General features: G+C 47.6%; 1 pseudogene; it reads right to left on the reverse strand.

The window, feature by feature from the left end:
- Positions 1-23,790, reverse strand: part of LOC149345317 (uncharacterized) — a 43,572-nt pseudogene that overhangs the window by 14,377 nt on the left and 5,405 nt on the right.

Genomic DNA, 23,790 nt, shown 5'->3' on the forward strand with positions numbered 1-23,790 from the left:
GGTGTCCAGGCAGCTTGCTGAGAAAATGCGCTGCTGGCGGTCATACTGGCGGGCTCGGGCATCCAGAGTTTTTTCCATCGTGGATGCCTCTTCTACAAATTCCGCGACAGTTTTCGGTGGGTTTCGGACGAGGCCGGCAAAGAGTTGCTCTTTAACTCCTCGCATGAGCAACCTTACTTTTTCTTCTTCCTTCATGTTTGCGTCGGCACGCCGGAAGAGACGCTTCATTTCCTCAGTGTACACAGCAACGGTCTCGTTTGGGTGTTGTATGCGAGACTGTAGCAGCTGCTGGGCTCTCTCCTTTCGCACGACGTTCGTGAAGGTCTTTAGACGCTGTTCCTTGAAGGTTTCCCAGTTGGCAAGGCTGGCTTCCTCATTCTCGAACCAGACTCTTGCTGGTCCCTCCAGGGCGAAGAAGACGTACCTAAATTTCATGGCATCGTCCCAGTTGTTGAAGACAGCCACACGGTCGAACTGCTCCAGCCATTCTTCGGGGTCGGCGCCAGGCGAAGCGTCGAAGGTTGGTGGCACCCGGGGCTGCTGCAGAATGACTGGAGTGGTCGTCTGGGGCAAGGTCATGATGGACGTTGGTACTTGCTTTCGCTTCCGGGTAGGGCTCGGCAGGGTCCCGAACTCAGGTGCGTCCCCTTGCAGGCGTCGGCTTGCGCGGTGGACTGGACTCAAGTCCTGCGGTTGATGACTCAGAGGGCTGGCGTCACGGCTTGTAGGGGGTGTCCGGTACATGGAAGGCTACCCAGCACCTCCACCAGATGTCACGTTGTAGTGACGGCAGTCCAGCGGTCAGGAAGACACCAGAAAGACTTGCAAACGAAGCTCTTTATTTGGGCTGACTTGCCGCAAAATAACTGAATCACTCGGTGGCGGCGTAAGCAACAAGCGTGCTCGTCAATCGTCGATCTACGAATGCCCGCCGCTCGCGGCATCGCTCAATTTAAAGCCGGCAAGGAAACTTCCAGATAACAGGTCAAGATCATCTACTGTAATCCGGAAAAACCTAGATGCAGCCTTTCATGGCTGCGAACAATCGAGATTAGTCTGGTCGCTTCTCGCGTCACGAACAAAAGTGATAACGACCCTTTCCTGCTGCCTTGAGCGTGAACGAACAAACACTGCAATGATACGTGGCAATATAGTGCCTCGCATATATCCCTCTTGATTTATCCCTCAGCAGAAAAGCTCGGACTTGGGCTGAGTGCACGAGAGTCCTGCTTCCCCTGCTAGCTCCTCCACAATATCCACCGCCTGCTGTAGAGTTTCTTCCAATTGTGCGTCACTGCCTCTTGTTACCGATAGAGTAATGTCATCCGCATAAAATGTATGTTTAAGTCCCGATATCCCTTGCAGCCTGGGTGGTATCTTGATCAAGGCGAGATTAAATAGGAATGGCGATAATACCGATCCTTGCGGTGTGTCGCGAATCGGGGTGACGCGTCCCCGACTGCTGGAGGGGAACACTTTTGCGTGCAGGTTCGAGGAAAAGAAGAAAGAAATCAAACGAAACAAAACGAAGCCGTGTTTATATTTTAAACGAAAGGGAGCCAATAGAAGAAGCGAAAACACCAAGGAAAACACACACTATATAGGCACGCGTAAAACACAACAGATAAAAAGGAGAGAGTTCACCGGCTACAAAGCGTCCCAGGTGGTGCGGGAATGCCTTGCAGGTAGCACATACGCGGTTTGGCGAGTTGCAATGCGTCGCTGGCGTTGCGTTCAGGGAGGCGGTGGTAGAGAGCCAGGAGATGAAGAACGGAGGCGGATATGGGAGACGCTGACGAACTCCTGTCAGCCGCCCCCAAGAACTGGGCAGCTGCAGCAGGAAAAATGTAGCCAGGTCCTGTCGACGGCGTTCCGCAAACACCGTAGGCTTGTGCAGCCTATCCAAGGAATCCTTGGCTGCTGCCTCTTCCAACCTCGAAATGGATGCAGTTGGCCTGCGTCGTTGATTCAGGGAGGTCCACGGCAGCACAGACCCGAAGTCTGACGGCTGCCACCTCCACGCTTGAATGAGGCTTAATGGTCTTGCGTCGGTGATCCAAGGGAAGCCACTGGCAGCTCGAACCCAACGTCCGACCGCTGCCACTTCCACGCTTGAACGACTGGACTTGTGCTGCGGTGTCTTCCTTTACACCTCGGTTAGCTGACACGTCAGCTATCCTCTCCTCGTGCCTGCCTCGCGCACACCCTACGCACGCGCACACGCGTAACGCGGGGCTGGCACACACGGCGCTCCGCTGTCCGACGCACCACGGCCGACACGCAGCGTTCCAAAAACCCCTTGACAGTCAAGTGTGCACATCACACGGTGTTCGCCTGCCCCCCAATGGGAAATGATTCGATTTCATTTCTCCGACTACATTCTCCGCAGTCCTACACTCCAGAAACGATCTGATGTATCGGAAGTTTCTACCCCCCGGTCCTATGTCCGATAGGTTCCTCAATATTGCCTCATGGGTAACATTGTCAAAGGCCTTAGTTAGGTCGAGCCCCAAGATAGCCTTGGTGCCCGTGACGTACCCAGGATCAACCCGTCTTTTTTGAGCTGTATCATGACGTCCTGCGTTGATAAATTAGTCCTGAAGCCAATAATTGTTTCAGGTATCAACGCCTTGTCCTCTACATAGCCCTGAAGCCTGTTCAGGACCACATGCTGCATCAATTTGGCCAAGCACGACGTTAGCGAGATGGGACGCAGATTCTCAATGCAGAGCTTCTTCCTTGCTTTCGGAATAAATGCAATTCTAGCATGCTTTCACTTTGGCGGAATCTCCCCGGCCGCCCAATATTTATTCATCAAATTCGTGAGTGCCTCCACTGAGTTCAAATCCAGGTTCCTCAACATTTTAAGTAACCCCGTCCGGACCCGCTGCTGATGTGGTACGAAGCTGGCCAATCGCAAACTCCACCTCCGCCACCGTAAAGTCTGCATCTAATTCAAGGTTTTCCTCTCCCGAGTAATCTGGCAAGAAACCGCCCGCCTCTCCGTTTATGTAACGACTTCGGAGTTCATGTATAAATACCCCAATCGTAACTTGATACCGATGCTCTAACCTAGCCATTTGCCCCTTCTGCGCAGATTTTGTTGCCGCCGGGTCTAATAGGTACCTCAACAAGTGCCATGTTTTTTTTCATCCAAATTGCCCATTCATCCGGTCACAAATCTGCCCCGACTGTTTTCACTGACACTCCAATGTGTAGCTTTCGATTTCTCGTTCTAGCTTGGCCATTTTCCTACGGAGGACACCATTATGCCTTTGTTTCCTCCACCTCCGAAGGAGACTCGCATGTGCTTCCCACATGTGTAACAATATAGAGTCAACCGTAAAGCCCTCCTCCTCCGTCGGAACCTCTTCTGTGGTACTCTTCATAGCTTTCTTGAGTGTCTCAACCCAGGCTCCCAAGTCCTCGATTTCCCCGTTCACTGTGTCATTCCTTAATTTCCGAAATCAGTCCCAGTCCGTCACTCGAGTTCCTTTCAGCGTGTCTTTGTGCTTAGGAGCACTAAATTGTCGAGGGATTTTTGGAATGCGTCGTGCCGGCAGTGGTGCATCGGACAGCGGAGCGCCGTGCGTGCCAGCCCCGCGTTGCGCGTGTGTGCGTGCGAATGGTGTGCGCGAGGCAGGCACGGGGAGCGGAGGGCTGACGTGTCAGCAAACCGAGGTGCAGAGGAAGACACCGCGCCACAAGTTTGGCCATTCAAGCGTGGAAGTGGCAGCTGTCGGACGTTGGGCCCGAGCTGCCAGTGTCTTCCAAGACCATTGAGCCCCATTCCAGCGTGGAGGTGGCAGCCGTCAGACTTCGGGTCTGTGCTGCCGTGAACTTCCCTTGAATCAACGACGCAGGCCTACTGCGTCCCTTTCGAGGTCGGAAGAGGCAGCAGATGGATTGAGGATCCTTGCTGCCAAGGCTTTCTTGAATAGGCTGCACAAGCCTACGGTGTTTTGGAACGCCGTCGACAGGACCTGGCTACGGCTGACAGGAGTTCGTCAGCGTCTTCCGTGTCCATCTCCGTCCCTCACCTTCTGGCTCTCTACAACCGCCTCCCTGGACGCAACGCCAGCGACGCATCGCAAGTCGCCAACCCGCGTCCTTGTTACCTGCAAGGCATTCCCGCTCCACATGGGAGGCATTGTATCCGGGGGACTCTCTTTAGCGGCAGCTGCCCGCACTGTGGTGCGGTGTCTTCGGACACCTATCACATGGTGTGGGCCTGCCCCTCCAACCCGGCCATTCCCCCTATCCCCAACCCAACCCGGGAGGACTGGGAGGCGACCCTGCTCGGCTGCCACGACTTACAGGCCCAACAAGCCTTGGTCGGGCGCGCCCGGGCGGCGGCTACCGCCACTGGGGTCCCAAACTAGGGACCTCCACCTAGTGTTTGTGAGGATCGGTCCCTTACGGGCCGATCCAAACACCTCCTGTTCTGAATAAATGTTTTCACCACCACCACCACCTCCTGTTTATTCCTAGTGGTTTACGCGTGTCTAGTGTGTGTTTTTCTTGGTGTTTTAGTTTTATTTATTGGCAACTTTCCTTTACAGTATAAACACGGCTTTGTTTTGTTTTGTTTGATTCGTTTATTTTCTTCTTCGAACCTGCACGCGTAAGCGTTCGCCTTCAGCAGTCGGGGACGCGTCACCCCAATTCGCGACACTATCGAGGCTGCTTTGGATAGCATGGTGGCAGCTTTTTATTGCGAAAGCAATATTGCTAGCACTTTTCTGCCTCGGTGGAGGTCATTCCTTCGCTCCGGCGCAGCTGCGGCGCACGATCACGTGACAGCGTGAGGTCACGACCAGAGGAAAGCAGGGGCCCCAACTCGTCTCTTCGGCCGTAGTCGTTCCTTCGCTCGGCGCGGCGGCTACCACGTGACGGCCTCCTCGGCCCGCCGCGTGAGGGCGCTCGCTAGGAGAGGATAAACGGGGCGCCGCAGACGCGCTCCGCTTAGTCATTTCTGAGGATTTGTACAAGGCGTCGCTGGAGCGACGTGCTGCGCGCAAACGCCGGCGCCGTGCCGAGGAGACAGATGAAAAAAGGCAAGGGCGGTTGGCTAAGCAACACGCCTATACCGCAGAATGGCGAGCCCAGCGGCGTTCTACAAGTTCAATGAGCGAGAGTAGTTTCATGGACTCTCTGAATGCCGAAGAATCGTCTATGAGTAGTGCTCAGCGATATAATTACCACAGAAGAAAGCGCCGTGTAGAAGAGCCACCGGACCGGAGAGAAGAACGGCTTGCTGCAACCAGTGATCAGACCAAAAGACTACTTCACGGACCACCAAAGCGCGTTCATTGCAATAGACAAACAGTAGAAACCATGTTGTGTTCAGAGTTTCCTGAGAAGTTGCATGGGGAAGGGCACCGGAAAGCACGGTGCTTGCAAGTGCGATGATACCAGCACGTAGGTGAGGAGGGCAATCTTAGCTAGCGTGGGCCGCTCGGGCAAGAAGAACGGCAGCCAGAACGTGGGGAGGAACCACGCTGGCCATGTGAGGACGCAAGCTTGGCGTCGAGAGAAGCGGTCGGGCCTCTAAATCGGACATGTCGGTGGACTACACTGTGGAATGAAGGCGGCGACGGAAGGAGAATGCGCGTCGTGGACTCGATCAGCTAACTGGCGAGGTCATCGAGGGTCAAGTCGCCTGCAGCAGCCAGGACGAGGCGGGTGGACTGCGGCAAGCGCTGCAGGGAAAGATCCTTGAACAACGCACCGTTGGAGTCGAAGTTGTTTTCCCCAAGGAGCTGCCGCATGCTAGTGAGCAGCCGAGAGGGTCGGCGATCTTCAAGTTCTTCGCCGGTCAGCAGGTGCTGAAGGCGTGCCCTCTCTGGCTTTGTGATGCGATCCAGAATGCTCTGCTTGAGGAGCTGGTATCGGGCATCAATCACCCAATTGTTCCGAGATGACGTCCGCGACCTCTTGAGTCACCTCAGGAGAGAGGGTGGAAAGTAGGTGGTGAAACAGAGATGTCTCCGAAGTGACGAGGTGGAGATTGAAGATGGCTTCCATCTGGGCGAACCACACCTTCGGGTTCTTGCGCCAGAACGACGGCAGGCGGAGCTGAATTGCTGCAACGTCCCGTGTGCGCGGGTAGTTCCTAGTCACCAGGTTGAAGCGGAGCGCCAAAGCTAGGGGTGCAGCATTTTTCATTTTATTTTCATTTTCATTTATTCAACTTAAAGGCCCCTTTCGGGCTATTACGTAAGGGGTGGGGTAATCATTTCTCCCCAATGACATATGAAGTTCAATGTTGGCGTTGGAGAATGCTGGGTAGGTGATTGCAGCAACAGAGTGGGAGAGGCCGTTCTAGTCTGACGCGGCTCGTGGAAAGAAAGAGATGGAAAAGGTTACGGCACGGGCGCGTGGACAAGTAACTTGAAGGGGGTGACCAGTGCGATGTGATATGCGCGGCGGAGGTGCGCATATGTATGGTTCTTGGCCGAGTGAGCTGTAATAAAATTTATGAAAAAGAGATAGGTTGCAATGCGACGACGGAAATAGACTTCGTAAGTTGGACAGTGATTCCAAGGATGACACACTGACTTCGTATGAATATTGGGAGTGAATAAAATGGGCGGCGCGATTTTTCACCGCTTCAAGTGCATTGATTAGATAGGCATGATGGAGGCTCGAAATGTGGGATGCGTATTCTAGTTTTGGCCTTACCAGTGATGTGTGAGCGAGTAATTTGACCTCTTTTGTTGTGTGACTTAAATGACACTTCAGATATCCGAGGGTTCTGTTTGCAGATGAAATAACGTTAGTAACATGTTAACGCCAAGTAAAATCATGACTTACAGTGATGCTCAAGTATTTAGATGAATGAATGTGCTCTATTGGATTATTATAAATTCTATAGGAAAAGGACAATGAATTAAGTCTGCGGTGAAACGAAATAAGCTTGCATTTGTTAGGATTAAGTGTCATTAGCCAATCATCGCACCACTTTTCAATGCGGTTAAGGTAATCCTGAAGGGCTTTTTGGTCGTTAATATTAGTTATTGAGCTGTAGATAACGCAGTCATCGGCAAATAAACGGATATTGCATGATAGATGTTCTGGCAAGTAATTTATGTATATTAAGAAGAAAAGAGGACCTAGGACCGAGCCCTGAGGTACGCCTGAGGTTACGGGGGCAGAAGGAGATGACTGGTTGTTAACAGCAACTGACTGAAAGCGACACGTTAGAAATGCTTCAATCCATTTTAAGATGTTAGGATGCAAGTTCAGCGGCGAAAGTTTTAGCATCAAACGTCGGTGGGAAACTTTGTAGAATGCTTTAGCAAAGTCTAAAAAAATTGCGTCAGTCTGGATATTCAAGTCGAGGTTCGCATGCAGATTGTGAGGAAAGACTGCTAATTGTGTGTTACAGAAATAGTTTTTGCGAAATCCATGTTGTGCCGGATGAAAAAATTTGTTACCATCCATGAACTGTATGATTTCAGAGCAGATGATATGCTCTATGATTTTACAGGGTAGACTTGTGAGCGAAATAGGGCGATAATTTAATGGTGAATTTTTGGGACCGGATTTGTAGACTGGACCGACCTTTCCCTTCTTCAAGTCGTCAGGTATGGTGCCTGTAAAGAGCGACTGGGCAAACAGTAACGATAAATATTTGGCAGAAATGTACTTTGTGCTCTTTAAAAGTTTAGAATTTATTTCGTCAGTGCCTGCTACAGATGAAAGTTTCATTTTATCTATTAACGACAATATTCCATTAGCAGAAATGGCGTGCACATTGGCACGGTGTGCGGAATGGTTGTAGGCAGAATAGGTAAGGGCGCATCAGGCTCGTTTGTGAAGACAGAAGAAAAAGCATATGAAAAGATATTGACGCATTCAGTATCGCTGAATGGCTCTCCTGAATCTTTATTGAGCGTAACTGGATGCGCATTATTAGGGTATATAATTTGCCACAACTTTTTGTGTTACTTTTTAGGATTCTCGACAAGTCGTCGTGACAAAAGTGTCGCTTAGCGTTTTTGACAGCTGATAAATACGAGCTCTCGGAGGCATAATATTTGTCCCATGAGCAGGTTTGGCAGGATTGACTTTAGCTGCGCCGAATAGGCGTTTCTTTTCTAGCGTGGAAAATTGGACGTTACAGCAGGGGGGTTGAAATGATGAAAAAAAAACACATTCATTCATACAGCAGATTTGTTGGCCTGAAAGGCGAATTCATTCAGTTACAGAACGCACAAAAAATGAACTGGCATACATCTTAGTTCTGGTACGTTACTCAAAAATCTAAGAAACATAATGGGGCCTGTGTAAATATTTTTCCTTTTGAATACCGGTTTTGTCATGAAATATTTGATACAGCAGTTTAAGGCGCACTTTTCTTCTTCGAGAATAAAGACTTTCACACCCTAATTCGTTTTTCATGTCGGTGCAGCTAACACCTCTGGAGTATCGACGTAGGACCAACCTTGCAGCTCTGTTGTGGATTTTTTCAAGCTTATTGCACAATGTTATTTGCATTTATCCACTTTATAGCTTCTGCCCAATAGCGTAGCTGGCCTTAAGACACCGAAGTGAGCGATACCGCGTGGCGGCGACGGTGGGCGCTACGGCTTCATACATGTTGTACTCCCAGAATACTCGGTGTTTCATGCTCGCCGCCTCTTTCCGCGCTTTACCGCTGAGAGTGCTTTCGCGCTTTTCCACGTTTGCTTATACTCCGAGATATTCGAATTCTGCCAACCCTGGTGTCACGTCTTTGTACTATAAGCACTTGATCGGCTGAATCATTAGATATCAGCTCAAATCTTTATCAAATCGAATCTTTAGAATACATTGCTCTGAGTTTGAAGGCGCAACCTTACAACTTATGCAAGAGTTCTGAGAGGAGTTCGAATGATTAAAAATCTTATAAAAGCAATCACGCACAAGCAAAAAAAAACATTAAAAAAAGAACATCAGAGAACCAGAATAGCAGTTGTACATTAATCAAAATGTGCGGCTTTAATGTCCTCGAAAACTCATCGCAAGTATTTATGCATGTTTTGCATTGCGGTAGTGCGTGGGCGTTGTTGATGGCAGCACATTGAAATGAACAAGCGCTCTACTTAGTTACAATGCGCAGTGCCTGCAGACCAGCTGCAGTTGAGCGAGTAAAGTAGTGCTACGTTGTTGAGATGCTACTGTAGGGCGAATTACTATATTGTTCAGAATTTTAAGCATTAAATTGGTAACGCAATACTAGACGGTTTTATGGACGTTTAGAATATTAAGTAGCTGAAAGGTGAAAGCAACAGAATATCGTTTGCACAAAAATATTGTTATGCGCAAAGGAGTATTTCGGGCGACTATAATGGATGTAATGTCGAACGATAGGTGAAGCCGTACACAGCATTTGCGTATACGATATGGGAATGTACAAAAGTGCTTTAACACGTCACCAATGTTCTTATTGGGAAATTATGTCGTAATCTATATAATATGTCGAAGTTTGTGTCAATATTTGAACAGACTTGTTGCACGTGTGAGCGCCATGTTACCTGACTATTAATCACAGCCCAAGGAATTTCGCTTCATTAACTCTCTGCAAAGCGGTGTTATTCAGAACACGGCAGTAACATGTGAACGTCATCCGAGTTCAGAGGTTAGTGTTACGACTAAGTATTTGTATTCGCCGACAGACACAAAAGGAATGTTTTTAAGGCAGACTGAAAAATAGATCTATGTTTATTTTCTGTTTACTGACAAAAGAACAAATTTGTTAACATTAATAGTTATCTGCCGATCTTCACACAGCTTGTGCACTGCTTTTAAGGCGTTGTTTAAAGGCATATGGTCACTCACGGAGTTAACTGCCTGATAAAGTACGCAATCGCTGTGATAAATTGATAAATATCAGCAAGCAGGTCATTTATAAAAATTCAGGACACTGGGGCTAGTCCGCTTTTTTGTGGAATGTCTCACATTACATTGGGTGTTGCGTACTTCACGTAGTTAATTCCAACGAACTGAGTACGCTCAGTGAGGTAGTCCCTAATCCTCTCCAAAATGTGACCAGTTCCTGCACTTTGTTCTTCTCGTAATAAGTTTAGTGTGATATGCGGTGGAAAGCTTCTGAAAAAAAAAAAAGCTTCTGGTGATCAACAGCGGTGCATATATCTTCTAGTTCGTTTAATTGGGTAACAGTAGAAAGACATTTCGAAAAACATGCTGAAAACGTGTTATATTTTTAGTTTACTTCTTGATAGTTCGCTATTTGTTTTAACATGATGTGCACAAGTAGCTTGCATACTGCGTTAGTTAGTGAGATTGGTATGAAATTTTAAGGTATTTGATTTGCTACCCGATTTGTGTATTGGTGTGAAAAGGATGACAAGGATTTGTTAAAGAGTATTACTAAAAATTTAGGCACCCATCCCCACATCGGCGCAGGAATTTGTTGGAGATGTTATCAGGCCACGGTCCTTTCTCAGTGTCCAAATTTAGTAAAACGGTTAAGACCACAGCTTCGGTTAAAGCAAGGGGCCCTAGTTTTTTGCCTGTGCAAGTGCTAGTGCGCGGTATATTTGCGGCATCTGCAGTGAAAAGACAGAAAAAATAGTCACTCACTGTGGTTGCAGTGTTTCGGTTTTTCTCAGGAGATGCTCCACTTCCATTTTCACTTTAGTGTTTAAGTAACCGAGAACTTTTGGGAAGCACCTTTTAGGAAATTAAAGCATTTGTAAAGTAAAATGCTTTAGCTTTTTTATTTTGGATTCTACATCATTGATGGCTATGGTTAATTTTCACTTGTTCTTTGTGAAGTTTTACGCTTCTGCGCCGTGGATTATGATTTCGTGTTTTTTAGCCTTGGTAGGTACGTAATTATTACAAGAAAATGAAGTTACTTTTGGATATGCTTGGGGTAACTTATTAACACACAACCACAAAGAGTTTTACTAAAGTTCTTTGAGCCAGATTGCCTGTATTCTCCGTATCTTAAGCAGTTTCAAATATTTTGGTATCAAAGTTGCTGTCTTCAGTGTTGTTATCATCTAACCTAACTTCATGCTGCTGAAGGTAAGGGATAGAAATTCTCCATCTCTACAAGCATCATCCGAAATCGTAAATCTCGCTGGCGATCCGCTAACAGTACAATACCGCCCGCATATATTAAACCTGGAAGCCTCTGCTCTACGACCAATCCGCCTAATATGTAGGAGAGATATAACCTAGATTACTATCCTGTAACTTCTTCAAATATTTATTATTGAGATCGAGAAGGGAGCTAGTCATAACGGACATCCTGCCTTAGTCATCTGTGCGCCTCGACTGCTTCCTTGAGGTTACGTAACGTGCCCTGACAAACCATAACACCCTTCTTCAGCCTTCTTCAGTGCACAAATGCATTGATATCACAGCGCGGGAAGAATTAGAGGCCTCTCTTCATTAGCAAACTCCTATATATGCGCACTTTGTCAAGTGCGACGCTTGCTGCCTGTGCTATTTGACAAGTTTTACGTAGAACTTCACGCACGTACACTCTTACGGGCGACACGTGCGCATGCGCACAAGGCAGAGGGTGAGTCTCATGGACATACGTGAGATGGGGATTTTTACGTTGCGGTCTTGGCGTCGCTTGTGTACGTAGCGCTGACAAGATCGCAGCGCCCTACCAGCCTGTTTCACAGCGATAACAGCTTTGTCGCTAATCCCTCGAGGCGATATCGTGTTCTAAACTGCTGTTTTCGCCTTCAATATGCCCATTCCTGCCTAGCGCAAAAGTTTCAAGTCACAAATCTCTTTTGTTTCTCAGGTAGAAGTAATTTTTCAGCTTTTCAACCAGACGAAGTAGCGTTTTTCGAAGTAAGACATGATGTTGGGCTAGTCGGTTCATGGTTAGAGCGAAAAAAAAACTGCGCGAAGACTACGGGACAAAAGAAAGGCACGAATACACACACACTGCGCTTTGTGTGTGTGTATTCGTGCCTTTCTTTTGTCCCGTCGTCTTCGCGCAGTTTTGTTTCGCTCTAGCGTTTTTCGTCGTCATAGCAATTCTCTGACAGAGATCGAATGGCTTGGTTTTGAGTCGTCTTGTATTATAGTGGCTACAGCAGAGTCTGTATCTGTTAGTAGATGCCGCTCGAAACAACGCTCTGCATGCGTCTCGTACCCCTAACTATAAGGGTTTCAAACGACATGCGTGTAGGCTACGTACACTTCTCCCGTTTGCGCACTTGAACTCTCTCGATACGTGAAACTAAAATTGCCCGTTACCGGAGTTGTGCTTGCGCCGAAGCATCAGTTCACTCATGAGCATGTCTGTTTGGAGCGAGTGCGTTACTGAAACGCGTTCAATTACTGCACCCAAGAAGGGCGTCTTACCAGCAGCGCCTTTCATACAGCACACCGCGCAATATTGGTGCGATGAAGCTGCTAACCATTAATCATTGGCACCCCATAATATCTGAATAGAACATCACCTAAAGTTATCGTTTGCGGAGTGATGCTTAGTGGCCTCCCGTGGACATTTGCCACTGCAGACTCTCTTGACACTAATCTGCACACAACATTAAGCTATTGTTGATGCGCGAACTCAATGGGGGAAAAAGCGACACAGGGCTATTGCAGGTCAGGAAGCCTATATCTGGCCAAGACTGCACACTCACATGAGGCCTGTGCCCTCGTCCCGGGAGCGCTGGAGTGCTGCGCAGTCGAGGGTCGCTCATTTGAGTCGATGGTCTTCGTCACCGAGCTGGACGGGCGAAGGGCGCTTCCAAGGCCAAGTCCGAGAGACGCGGCACCGCGGTCGATCCCAGTGGACGGCGTCGCCTTTTCCCCAAGTGCCCCATCTGCAGACAAAAACGTTCATGATCACTTCGCAAGCTGTTTTTCCCCTTCATTTTCGCGTGTTTGCGACAGACGCCCAGCGACAATAGGTAGCAGTCAATGGTCTCCTGCCTGCTCAGTAATTCCCATCTGACCTGTCCTTCACAATCAGGTTTTTAATTTTCAATATCTAGGTTGCGCTGCTTACAGACTCCTATTATTTACTTAAAGTTGCAATCTGTTTACACAACCCGATCATCGATGCGGCCGAATAGAATTATGGGTCAGGTATGGTGGAGGGTGGTTGCCCAGCCCCTCTGTTACGTTGTGGGGTGAGGAAGTGGCTGATGCTTCAGGGGATCAGCTGGTTTTCCCACTAAGTCGTTAAATTTGATTTCGCGTCGCTTTTGTTGCGAAAACAACACTACGCGAGTCGCCGAGCCATTTCTCGGAGCTGAGGCAAGGCCATACTGTGCATGCGCGAGGACCAGTGGCGTCACACGGCACACAGCTGGCGCCATCGTTTATAGATCCTTTTGCTGGCGCGCCTCCGCCGTCGCGGCGCGGGTGAATCAGAGGTTCCGCCGCCGCGCTCGCCAGTTGCGCATGAGCAGTAGCGGCGCATAATTAGCGTGCCGGGGCAGCCGCCGCTGCCGCGCGCTATCCATAGCCTCTCTCTCTCTCTCTCTCCTCGTTGCTTTCGCAATCCTCCAGGTCTAACCTGAGATAAACCATTGCCAATTTTTAAGGCGAAAGCCTTTAATGCCACGTACTGTTGCGACGAGGACGTGTTAGCAAATGTGTCCGCGTTTCGAATGCATGCCTTACAAGGGCATATGCCAATCAACAGCCAATCGATACTTAATTGGGTGCAATCGAAAGACATCGGAACATGATATAAAGGGATTTCATGATTATATCATTGTCATCATCATCATCATCATCAGCCTGACTGCACCCACTGCAGGGCAAAGGCCTCTCCCATGTTTCTCCAATTAACCATGTCCTTTGCCAGTTGCGGCCCCTGTATCCCCGCAAACTTCGTAATCTCATCCGCCCACCTAACTTTCTGCCGTCCCCTGCTACGTTTGCTTTCTCTTGGAATCCACTCCGTTACCGTTAAGGACCAGCGGCTATCTTGCCTTCGCATTACATGCCCTGCCCAAGCCCATTTCTTCCTCTTGATTTCAACTAGGATGTCATTAACCCGCGTTTGTTTCCTCACCCACTCCGCCCTCCTCCCGATCTCTTTCAATAGCTCGTTGCGTTGTTCTTAACTTAAGCTGAACCCTCTTTGTTAGCCTCCACGTTTCTGTCCCATAGGTGAGTACCGGTAAGATACAGCTGTTGTATACTTTTCTCTTGAGAGATAATGAGGGATTTCTCTTGGGGGGACTGAGGGAAAGGGGAAAAGGGGGAAAGCAGCTGGTGAGGATCAGGTAACAGCAGATTTCTTGAAGGACGGAGGATAGATTGTGCTGCAAAAACTAGCCACCCTGTATACGCAATGCCTTGTAACCTCGAGAGTACCAGAAGCTTTGATGAACGCTAACATTATTTTAATTCATAAGAAAGGAGACGTCAAGGACTTGCAAGAATTACAGACCGATCATCTTATTGTCCGTTGCCTACAAGGTATTTACTGAGGTAATCGCTAATAAAGTCAGGGCAACCTTGGACTTCAGTCAACCAAGTGATCAGGCAGGCTTTCGTAAAGGATACTCGACAATAGACCACATCCACACTATCAATCAGGTGATAGAGAAATGCGCAGAATATAACCATCCCCTATATATAGCCTTCATTGATTACGAGAAAGTATTCGACTCAGTGGAAACCTCAGCTGTCATGCAGGCATTGCGGGATCAGGGTGTGGAGGAGTGTTATGTGAAAATATTGGAAGATATTTATAACGATTGCGCAGCTACCATAGTCCTCCATAAAGACAGCAATAAAATTCCAATACGGAAAGGTGTCAGGCAGGGAGACACGATCTCGCCAATGCTCTTCACTGCCTGCTTACAGGAGGTATTCCGGGGCCTGAAATGGGAAGAAGTACTTTGATTTGGGCTAGTTGGTTCATATCTTGAAAGTAGCTCGGACGGCGCGAAAACAACAAAGACAAAGGAGACACGAACACAACAGGACGGGCGCCAACTTGCAACTGAAGCTGCGGTCTTGTGTACATAGGGCAAACCGGTGGATGTTTTAATGAACGTGCCAGCGAACACATGCGGAATGTGCGCCAATAACATGGAAGTTTCCTTGCTGACCACTGCAAGACTTGCAAAGGGTGTAGTCCGGAATTGAGCAAAACAGTTTTTTTGAAGAGCGGTAAAGACAGATTTGAGCGGGAAGTAGTGGAGGCATTTTTTATTAAAAAAGCGGGAAGCGCATGCGTGAGTAGGCCTTCAATTTCAATTAGTGACGCTAAGGTGGCTTTTCTCGAAGGCTGTCTTTAGATTTTAACGTTTTATCTTTGACGCTGGGAGGTTTTCTCGATGATTTTGACGCTAGAAATAGTTCATTGACGCTGGGAGGTTCCCCGAAGGTTTAAGTTTTCATGTCCACCAAAAATATTCCGCGTTTGTTGTTGGTCTTTCTTTCATTATCACAATTTGTGTTAAATCAGGATTGTTGAGTTTGCGCTTTGGTTGCCTTGTTCAAGCGTGTGTATTTCTTTTGAGAATGAACTGCTTTCATGTGGGTTGCGCGCTCTTCTAATCTTGAGACTTATAAAATAAGGAAAATGTTATCATGTGTATAGTGCAGAACGCATATCTGTCTGTAATAGTTGCGCCTACTTCCGGTGTTAGCATTTTTGATGACAATTTCGTTTTGTTGTGTGATAGGCTTGCGAGATATGGCTGGGGTGATGCATAAAATGTAGGGGTCTGGTGCAATAAACTTCAGTTGCAAGTTGGCGCCCGTCCTGTTGTGTTCGTGTCTCCTTTGTCTTTGTTGTTTTCGCGCCGTCCGAACTATTTTCAAGAAATGGGAAGAGTTGGGGATAAGAGTTAATGGATAATACCTGAGTAATTTGCGATTCGCTGATGACATTGCCTTGCTAAGCCACTCAGGACAAGAACTGCAAAGCATGATCAATCAGTTAGACACGCAGAGCAGAACGGTGGGGCTAAAAATTAACATGGAGAAAACCAAAGTACTGTTCAACAGCCTAGCAAGGGAACAGCAGTTCGCAGTTGGTAGCGAGGTGCTGGAAGTAGTAAGAGAATATGTCTACTTAGAGCAGGTAGTGACCGCAGATCCGGATCATGTGAGGGAAATAACTAGAAGAATAAGAATGGGCTGGAGCGCATATGGCCGGTTCTCTCATATCATGAATGGTAGTCTACCAATATCCCTCATGAGAAAAGCATATCATTGTACTTAATGACTAAATGACTAATTGGTAGTTAGTAGTATTTAGGAAGTGGCATGTGAGACTTTGCACTGCGCCTGTACCTTAACTAACACTAATTAATCAGTGTACAAGTTAAGGTCCCTTTAACTATCACTAACCATACATTAACTAATATCACGAAATGTGCAAGTCATCCAGAACTGCAGCTTGGGCTTGCTGGTGATCCATCTCGAAGTAACAGCGCAAAAAACATAGGACACATAGAATAAGAAGACACCACGAGCGTTGGCTTACAACAAGTTTATAAACTTGTTGTAAGTCAACGCTCGTGGTGCCTTCTTATTCTACGTGTCCTGCCTGTTTTTTGTGCTGTTACTTCGAGGTGCAAGTCATGCTTACCTATCATTAACCATCATTAATAGTTAGACGTTTCTAGACGTTTCATATACATAGGGTGGAATATTTTAGAATGTTCCATCACTTGACAGGTAAGTGACATAAGATGATGGATGACATTAGAATAATAGTAAAGACCAATTAGCCTAATTAACCTTTCGAGTCAGACTACATAAATAAAACCGAGTAGGAAATTGGTAGAATTCGGGAATCGAACCCGGGTCTCCGGAGTGCGAGACGAGCACGAGAACCACTCCGCCATGCCAGCTCGATAGTTTGGAATGAACAAAGGCGTGCCTAGCTAATGCGGAATCTTCATTCACTCCCATCTTCCTCTCTTCCCTTACGGCGAAGTTCAGGTGTCCACCGAGATATGCGAGAGAGATACATTTCCTTTTCTCAAAAACCAATTTACCGTCGAGCAAGGCGTAGAGCCGAACGGGTGATGGCGTTCTGTGGACTCCCTGCAGTGTTGCAAGACGCTGTCGCGTTCCACTCTTAGAGGCGAAAGCTTAACATCTTAACCCCACATAAGTACACAAGCAGCAACAATGCGCTTAAGGCTTTCGCCTCACCGCACTTTAGGTGAACAAAGTGCCCCCCTGAATTTTCGTTCTGCTGCTGGTGGCGTTGGCTTCTGTGGGTGGAGGTAGGTGGAGTGGTGGCGGGGGGGGGGGGGGGGAAGGGGGGCGTCTAGAGGGCAAAGGTTGGCAGAGGAAGGCTGAGACTGAAAGTGGCAGTGGGCATCCCGCTAGCTAAGGTGGGGGGGGGGGGGAGGGGTCGGTGCGGAGATGGCTGGCGGGTGCCGTGGTTAGAAGTGGGCATCCCGCTAGCTAAGGTGTGTGTGTGTGGGGGGGGGGGGGGAGGGGTCGGTGCGGAGATGGCTGGCGAGTGGCGTGGACGGCAGAGGATTCACTGGCCGCGGATAGAGACCCGACGCACAGATAGACGCAGGTTTTTCGCATTGCGGCATTAACACTGCTTTCGCAACAAAAGACCACTGTATGGACCTCTCCCGGCGTACGCCAGGGGGCGTGTCTTGGGGTGGTTGGCAAAACATTGCGCTGATGGCGGCGTGGTGCAGGATTTGGTCTCGTGTAGTGAGAATTTGACGTTTTTCTCAATGCCATCGAGTCATTGCGGAGGGGAGTGGGCCCAATGATCGAAACCAATGATCGAAAAATACCAGCCACATACATGCCTTCTACTTTCCGGATAGCGATAGCCGGTGAAGAATGGGCTTCGGAGGTGTGCAAAAAGAGAAGTGACAAATGTCATAATCAGCACAGTGCACTTTATTATAGGAGATTTGCTCGGTTACAAGTGCACCCATGCATTTTTGTCTGAACAAACAAGCACTTCGTTTTCTATATTACCCTCCAAACTGAAATCATGACCTATCGTCAACTCAAAAGTACCGGATGGCATCTCATCATTGAAAGTAATGTCAGAACTGGAATAAACAACACTTCATTCCAGTTTATTCCAAAAGTTTATCCCCACTAAATTAAACAGTCTAGCAAGAGAGCAACAGTTCGCATTTGGTGGTGCGGTGCTAGAAGTAGTAAGGGAATATGTTTATTTAGGGCAAGTAGTGACAGCTGATCCGGATCATGAGAGGGAAATAACTAGAAGAATAAGAATAGGGTGGAGCACATATGGCAGGTTCTCTCAGATCATGAATGGCAGTTTACTAATATCCCTCGAGATAAAAGTATACAACAGCTGTATCTTACCGGTACTCACCTATGGGGCAGAAACTTAGAGGCTAACAAAGAGGGTTCAGCTTAAGTTAAGGACAACGCAGCGAGCTATGGAAAGAAAAATGATAGGTGTAACGTTAAGATATCGGAAGAGGGTGGAGTGGGTGAGGGAACAAACACGGGTTAATGACATCCTAGTTGAAATCAAGAGGAAGAAGTGGGCTTGGGCAGGGCATGTAATGCGAAGGCATGATAACCGCTGGTCCTTAAGGGTAACGGAGTGGATACCAAGAGAAGGCAAGCGTAGCTGGGGGCGGCAGAAAGTTAGGTGGGCGGATGAGATTAAGAAGTTTGCGGAGATACAGTGGCTTCAACTGGCGAAAGACAGGGTTAATTGGAGAGACATGGGAGAGGCCTTTGCCCTGCAGCGGGCGTAGTCAGGCTGCTGCTGCTGCTGATTATGATGTTGCCTAAAGGTGCACTAAACAGGAATCTGAACTCGTCTTTTTTCCGCGGAAACTCGGTCTACACGTTCCGAGCATTATTAGAAACTACGAAATACTATCGTGTGCGACCGATCTTCATAATTAAAATCGGATTAAACGTCCTGGCTACCGACTTTTTTAACTCGCCACAGACGGAAGGAGGAGTCAACTAACGTGTGGAGTGCCTTTCAGGGAGTCATGTGGCGGCTCCACTTTCACTTTTATTTTGTTTTTCACCGTCTCCGTGAATAAACAGACCCAGTCAGAGGCTACATAGCCGCATAATAGGCCCACGGGAATAAAGATACGCGCGGACCCTTTGCTTTCGCCGATCGGTACGTACCACTCCACCAATGCCAGAGCGGCAAGCCGCCGCGGGATTGGCTGAAATGTTGGTTGACTCCTCCTGCAGTCTGCGACGAGTTCAAAAAACAAAAAGCCGGTAGCCCGGACGTTTAATCCGATATAAATTATTTAACTCAGTAGCGCAGGAAAGTTCGTTTCTAAGAATGCTCGGAACGTGTAGATCGAGTTCCCGCGGTAAAAAGATGAGTTCAGATTTCTCTTTTGAGCACCTTTAATCTATACGCATCGCACTGACTGTTCCGCATTGCGCTTACCCCAGAAAGTATACATTCTGGCAACGATACCATGTGGTTGCATGGCAGCACGTAATCTAAAAAAAGCTACAGAGAATGTTTACTACATTCGAATCGGAGCAAAAGCACGGATTTGTGCTGCGTAGAAGACGACGGTGAGCAGGCAGTGCCGCGGGACGGAGCAGGTGGAAGTTTATGACACTTTCTAATGCACAGCGCGAGAGTGTGGTGCAGTTGAACACGCGGCATGTTGGCTGCGGCGGTAGCCTAGTGGTCTCGCTGAGCGGCCATTAAAAGAGATCTGTTCGCGCAGCTGCGGGCTCGACTCCCAGTCAGGGATATTGATTCAATTTCTTTTCCTCTTTTTCATGGGTTGACCTCGAACTCAGCTGAAGGTCAAAACTAGGTACCCGATGATCCAAGCACTAGGTTTCATTGTAAAGCCTTCGCTTCAAAAGACCAAATAATAATGCCAGTACCTAAGGTAAGAGTCGGCCAGCCAAGCACGGCGCTCGCGCGTACGCTGCTGTCTCCGCTCACCAGCGACCACAGGCACTTAACAGGGATCTGCAAGGACACTAGCTTGGACATGTTGGTTATTCATTTGTGACGGAACAGCGCAAAACACAGGGACAAGGCACAAGCGCTGACATACAACTGATTTTTACTGAAAAGAGCCCGAAGTGCTAGAAATGAAATCGGCCAGGACACTAGCTTGGGCATGTTGGTTATTCAATTGTGACGGAACAGCGCAAAACACAGGGACAAGAGACAAGCGCTGACTTACAACTGAAAATCAGTTGTAAGTCAGCGCTTGTCTCTTGTCCCTCTGTTTTGCGTTGTTCCGTAACAAAAGAGATCTGCAGCCGAATTTCTGAGAGGCCTTTAAAATGAAGAACCTGAACCGATGTCAGAAATGACCCTTTGCCAATATGCCCTTCCACTGTGAGGCCATAAAGTTTTCAAGCGATTGCTAGGGTTTCAGTGCCTGCGGACTGCACAGGCCAGGCTTGATCGTACAAGGTATACAAAAATACGACTATCCCTGATGTGTATGTTTGCGGAACAATTGAATTCATTTTTCCAGTTTCCATTCTTAATGGGTTCGGGCACTGGAGTGCCGCGTTCTTGGACCTTATCTAAAATTGATAATATACAATTTATGGCAGAAAATCATCACCATGAGCCTCACTATGCCCACTGCAGGACAATGGTCTCTCCCATATGGCTCCAATTAATCCTGTCCAGTCCAAGCTGCGGCCACCCTATCTCCACAAACTTCGTAATCTCAACTACACACCTAACTTTCTGCCACCGCCTGCTACGCTTCCGTTAACTTGGAGTCGAGTCTGTTACCCTTAAGGAACATCGGTTACCTTTCATTCGCATTACATGCCCTGCCCATGCCCATTTCTTCCTTTGATTCCCACTAGGATACCATTACGCCGTGTTTGATCACTGACCCACTCTGCCCTATTCCTGTCTCAAAGTTAGACCTATTATTTTTCTTTCCACAGCTCACTGCGCTGTCCTTAAGTTGATCCCTTCTCGTTAGCCTCGAGGTTTCTGCCTGATAGGTATGTACAGGTAACATTTAGCTGTTGTGTAGTTTACAGCTGAGAAGGGTTGTTTTGTAGGCCAGTTGGCCATATATATTTCAAGAAATGCTTCGGCGCGGCAGGCAAGGACAAAACGTAGAATAACACCACAGAGCGAAAACTAACAACTGATTTTATTGGAACCCGCGTCAACGAATATATGCTTTGCGCTCATCAATGACAAAAGAAAAAAGATAACATGCAGTGAAGACAGCATTAGGCAAAAAAATGATCAGCACCCATGGCACGTGTGGCACACGCGTACATCGTAATGACCCAAATCTAATCATTCTGATAGGAATTCTAATTCTCTCTTGAGAAGCGTCACTGATGGATTGCTCACGCATGTGTTTGTCCCCGAACGAAGGATGACTGCTGCTTCAAAAATTTCTCTTTGAAGCTTGTCTTTTCTGCGGCCTAAAATAACTGTACCGCTGAAGAGCGGGATACAGCCACATTCATTGCAGTGCGCCGGCAGGTGCTCCCCAGTGCGGTTCTTGAGAGAGTTTGAGTGTTCTCTTAGTCTGTCATTTATGCACCTCAATTCAATTTGTGGATTTAAGGTTATCTTTTGATAACAAAGAGCACATTTGTTGGCAGTATCTCCCGCGGTGTTAGAAGGCTCCATTGCCCTTCAATTCCTGCCATTCAAAAATTGTAAAACGCGGTCTTGTGGTTTCCCTATTTAAATCCGCACTTCTAAAGTCTTGCGAGCACAAAGTTAGCGACAGTTTTACAACTCAAACAGAGCGTCTTCGCATGGCCGGCTACAAGTCATCCCTGATGGTGGGAGCCGCGGAATCCATTATTCAAAAAGTTGAAGAACCCAGGCAGAGCGGCCACATCACAGGAACCTTCAAGAGAAAAGAAATTTGAGGTTGTCCCATACATACACAAGGTTTCACACAACCTTAAAAAGGTTCAAAAGCGTAGCTTTTTGGGCTTGTTGGTGCATGATCATAGCTATATAATAGCGCAGAATAGGACAGGACACACGAAGAAGACACGAACAACACGAGCGCTACTTCCAACAATTTTTTTTATTTCACACATGCAACATATTTAACACCAAAACCACGTCATCACCTGTGCTATCAGTAACGTTGTCTGAGAAACGATAGTTCTTTATCCGATAAAAAGATAGAAGGAGTGCTCACACATGTCTCTCTCGAAGAATTTATCCTCTCTGCTTCAATTATTAACCGCGTGGTCATGTCCCTACTTTTTGCAATGACAGCAGTTTTCTCAAAAAATAGTTTGCATGTTTTTGATTTGCATGAATGAATGTGATCAACAAGTGATTTCTCTTTCCCGTTCTTGACGTCGCGTGCGTGCGCCATCAATCGCTGATTGAGGCATCTCCCCGTCTGGCCGATGTAATTGCCCCCGCATGATAACGGTATTTTATACACGACATCTTCAATGCATGACACGTACGGCTTCTGATGACGAGTCGTGCATCCATGTGTTCTGTTGCTGTTGCTTTTCCCAATCTTGCGCAAGGAGGCAAGTTTTTTTTGGCGCCGAAAATACTACAGTTGCGTTTGCCCGCTGTCCAATCCTTTTCAGATTATGAGAAATCTTGTGCAGATATGGCAATACAATAAAGCGCTTCCTTCCACCGTGCATCGGGGCCTGTTGACATTTATCTTCATTCAGTTTTCTTAAAAGCTTCTCGGCAACAGACACCTGAACATCTATGGGGTACCCAGCATCAGTCAGCCTTTTGGTCTGCTCCTTAAAACTTTCATCCATCCTGTGCGTACAAGATTTTCTCAGGGAGTTCTGAACGCTCGTGTTGTTCGTGTCTTCTTCGTGTGTCCTGTCCTACTCTGCGCTATTATATCGCTTAAAAAGGTGTCTACGAAGCATGGTGTCAGCATGGTTTTTACGGCACCTTGTGAACTGTCAACACTATGCCCGATGGTTGGCAGGGTGCAATCAGAAAAAATAGTCTGCGGCATAAAACACCAAAATCCTTTCATCCCATGTGCAGTAGGCGTGATCTACAAAATCAAGTTCACCTGTGGTCAGTTTTATGTTGGACAAACCGGCAGGTGCATAAATGACAGACTAAGAGAACACTCAAACTCTCTCAAGAACCGCACTGGGGAGCACCTGCCGGCGCACTGCAAATAATGTGGCTGTATCCCGCTCTTCAGCGGTACAGTTATTTTAGGCCGCAGAAAAGACAAGCTTCGAAGAGAAATTTTTGAAGCAGCAGTCATCCTTCGTTCGGGGACAAACACATGCGTGAGCAATCCATCAGTGACGCTTCTCAAGAGAGAATTAGAATTCCTATCAGAATGATTAGATTTGGGGCATGACGATGTACGCGTTTGCCACACGTGCCATGGGTGCTGATCATTTTTTTGCCTAATGCTGTCTTCACTGCATGTTATCTTTTTTCTTTTGTCATTGATGAGCGCAAAGCATATATTCGTTGACGCGGGTTCCAATAAAATCAGTTGTTAGTTGGCGCTCTGTGGTGTTATTCTACGTTTTCTCCTTGCCTGCCGCGCCGAAGCATTTCTAGAAATGTGTAGTTTACACTTGAGGGATTATTTGCAAACTGCCATTCCTGATCTGAGAGAAACTGCCAAATGTGCTCCACCCCAGTTTTATTCTGCTAGCTATTTAACTTTCCTAATACGGTTCAGCGACCACCACCTGCCCTATGTGCACGTATTCCCTTACCACTTGCATCACCTCGCTAACAATTGTAAGCTGCTTGTACCCTTCCGACACTGTTAAACCTTACTTTGGTCTTCTGCGTATTAATTTTTAGACTCACCGTTCTGCTCTGCCTGTCTCATTCAGTGAGCATAGCTCTTACCCCCCCCCCGCCCCGGTGCC

Source organism: Amblyomma mixtum, chromosome 5 (genome assembly GCF_055824585.1).
Source record: "Amblyomma mixtum isolate Tamu chromosome 5, ASM5582458v1, whole genome shotgun sequence".
NCBI classification, from domain to species: domain Eukaryota; kingdom Metazoa; phylum Arthropoda; class Arachnida; order Ixodida; family Ixodidae; genus Amblyomma; species Amblyomma mixtum.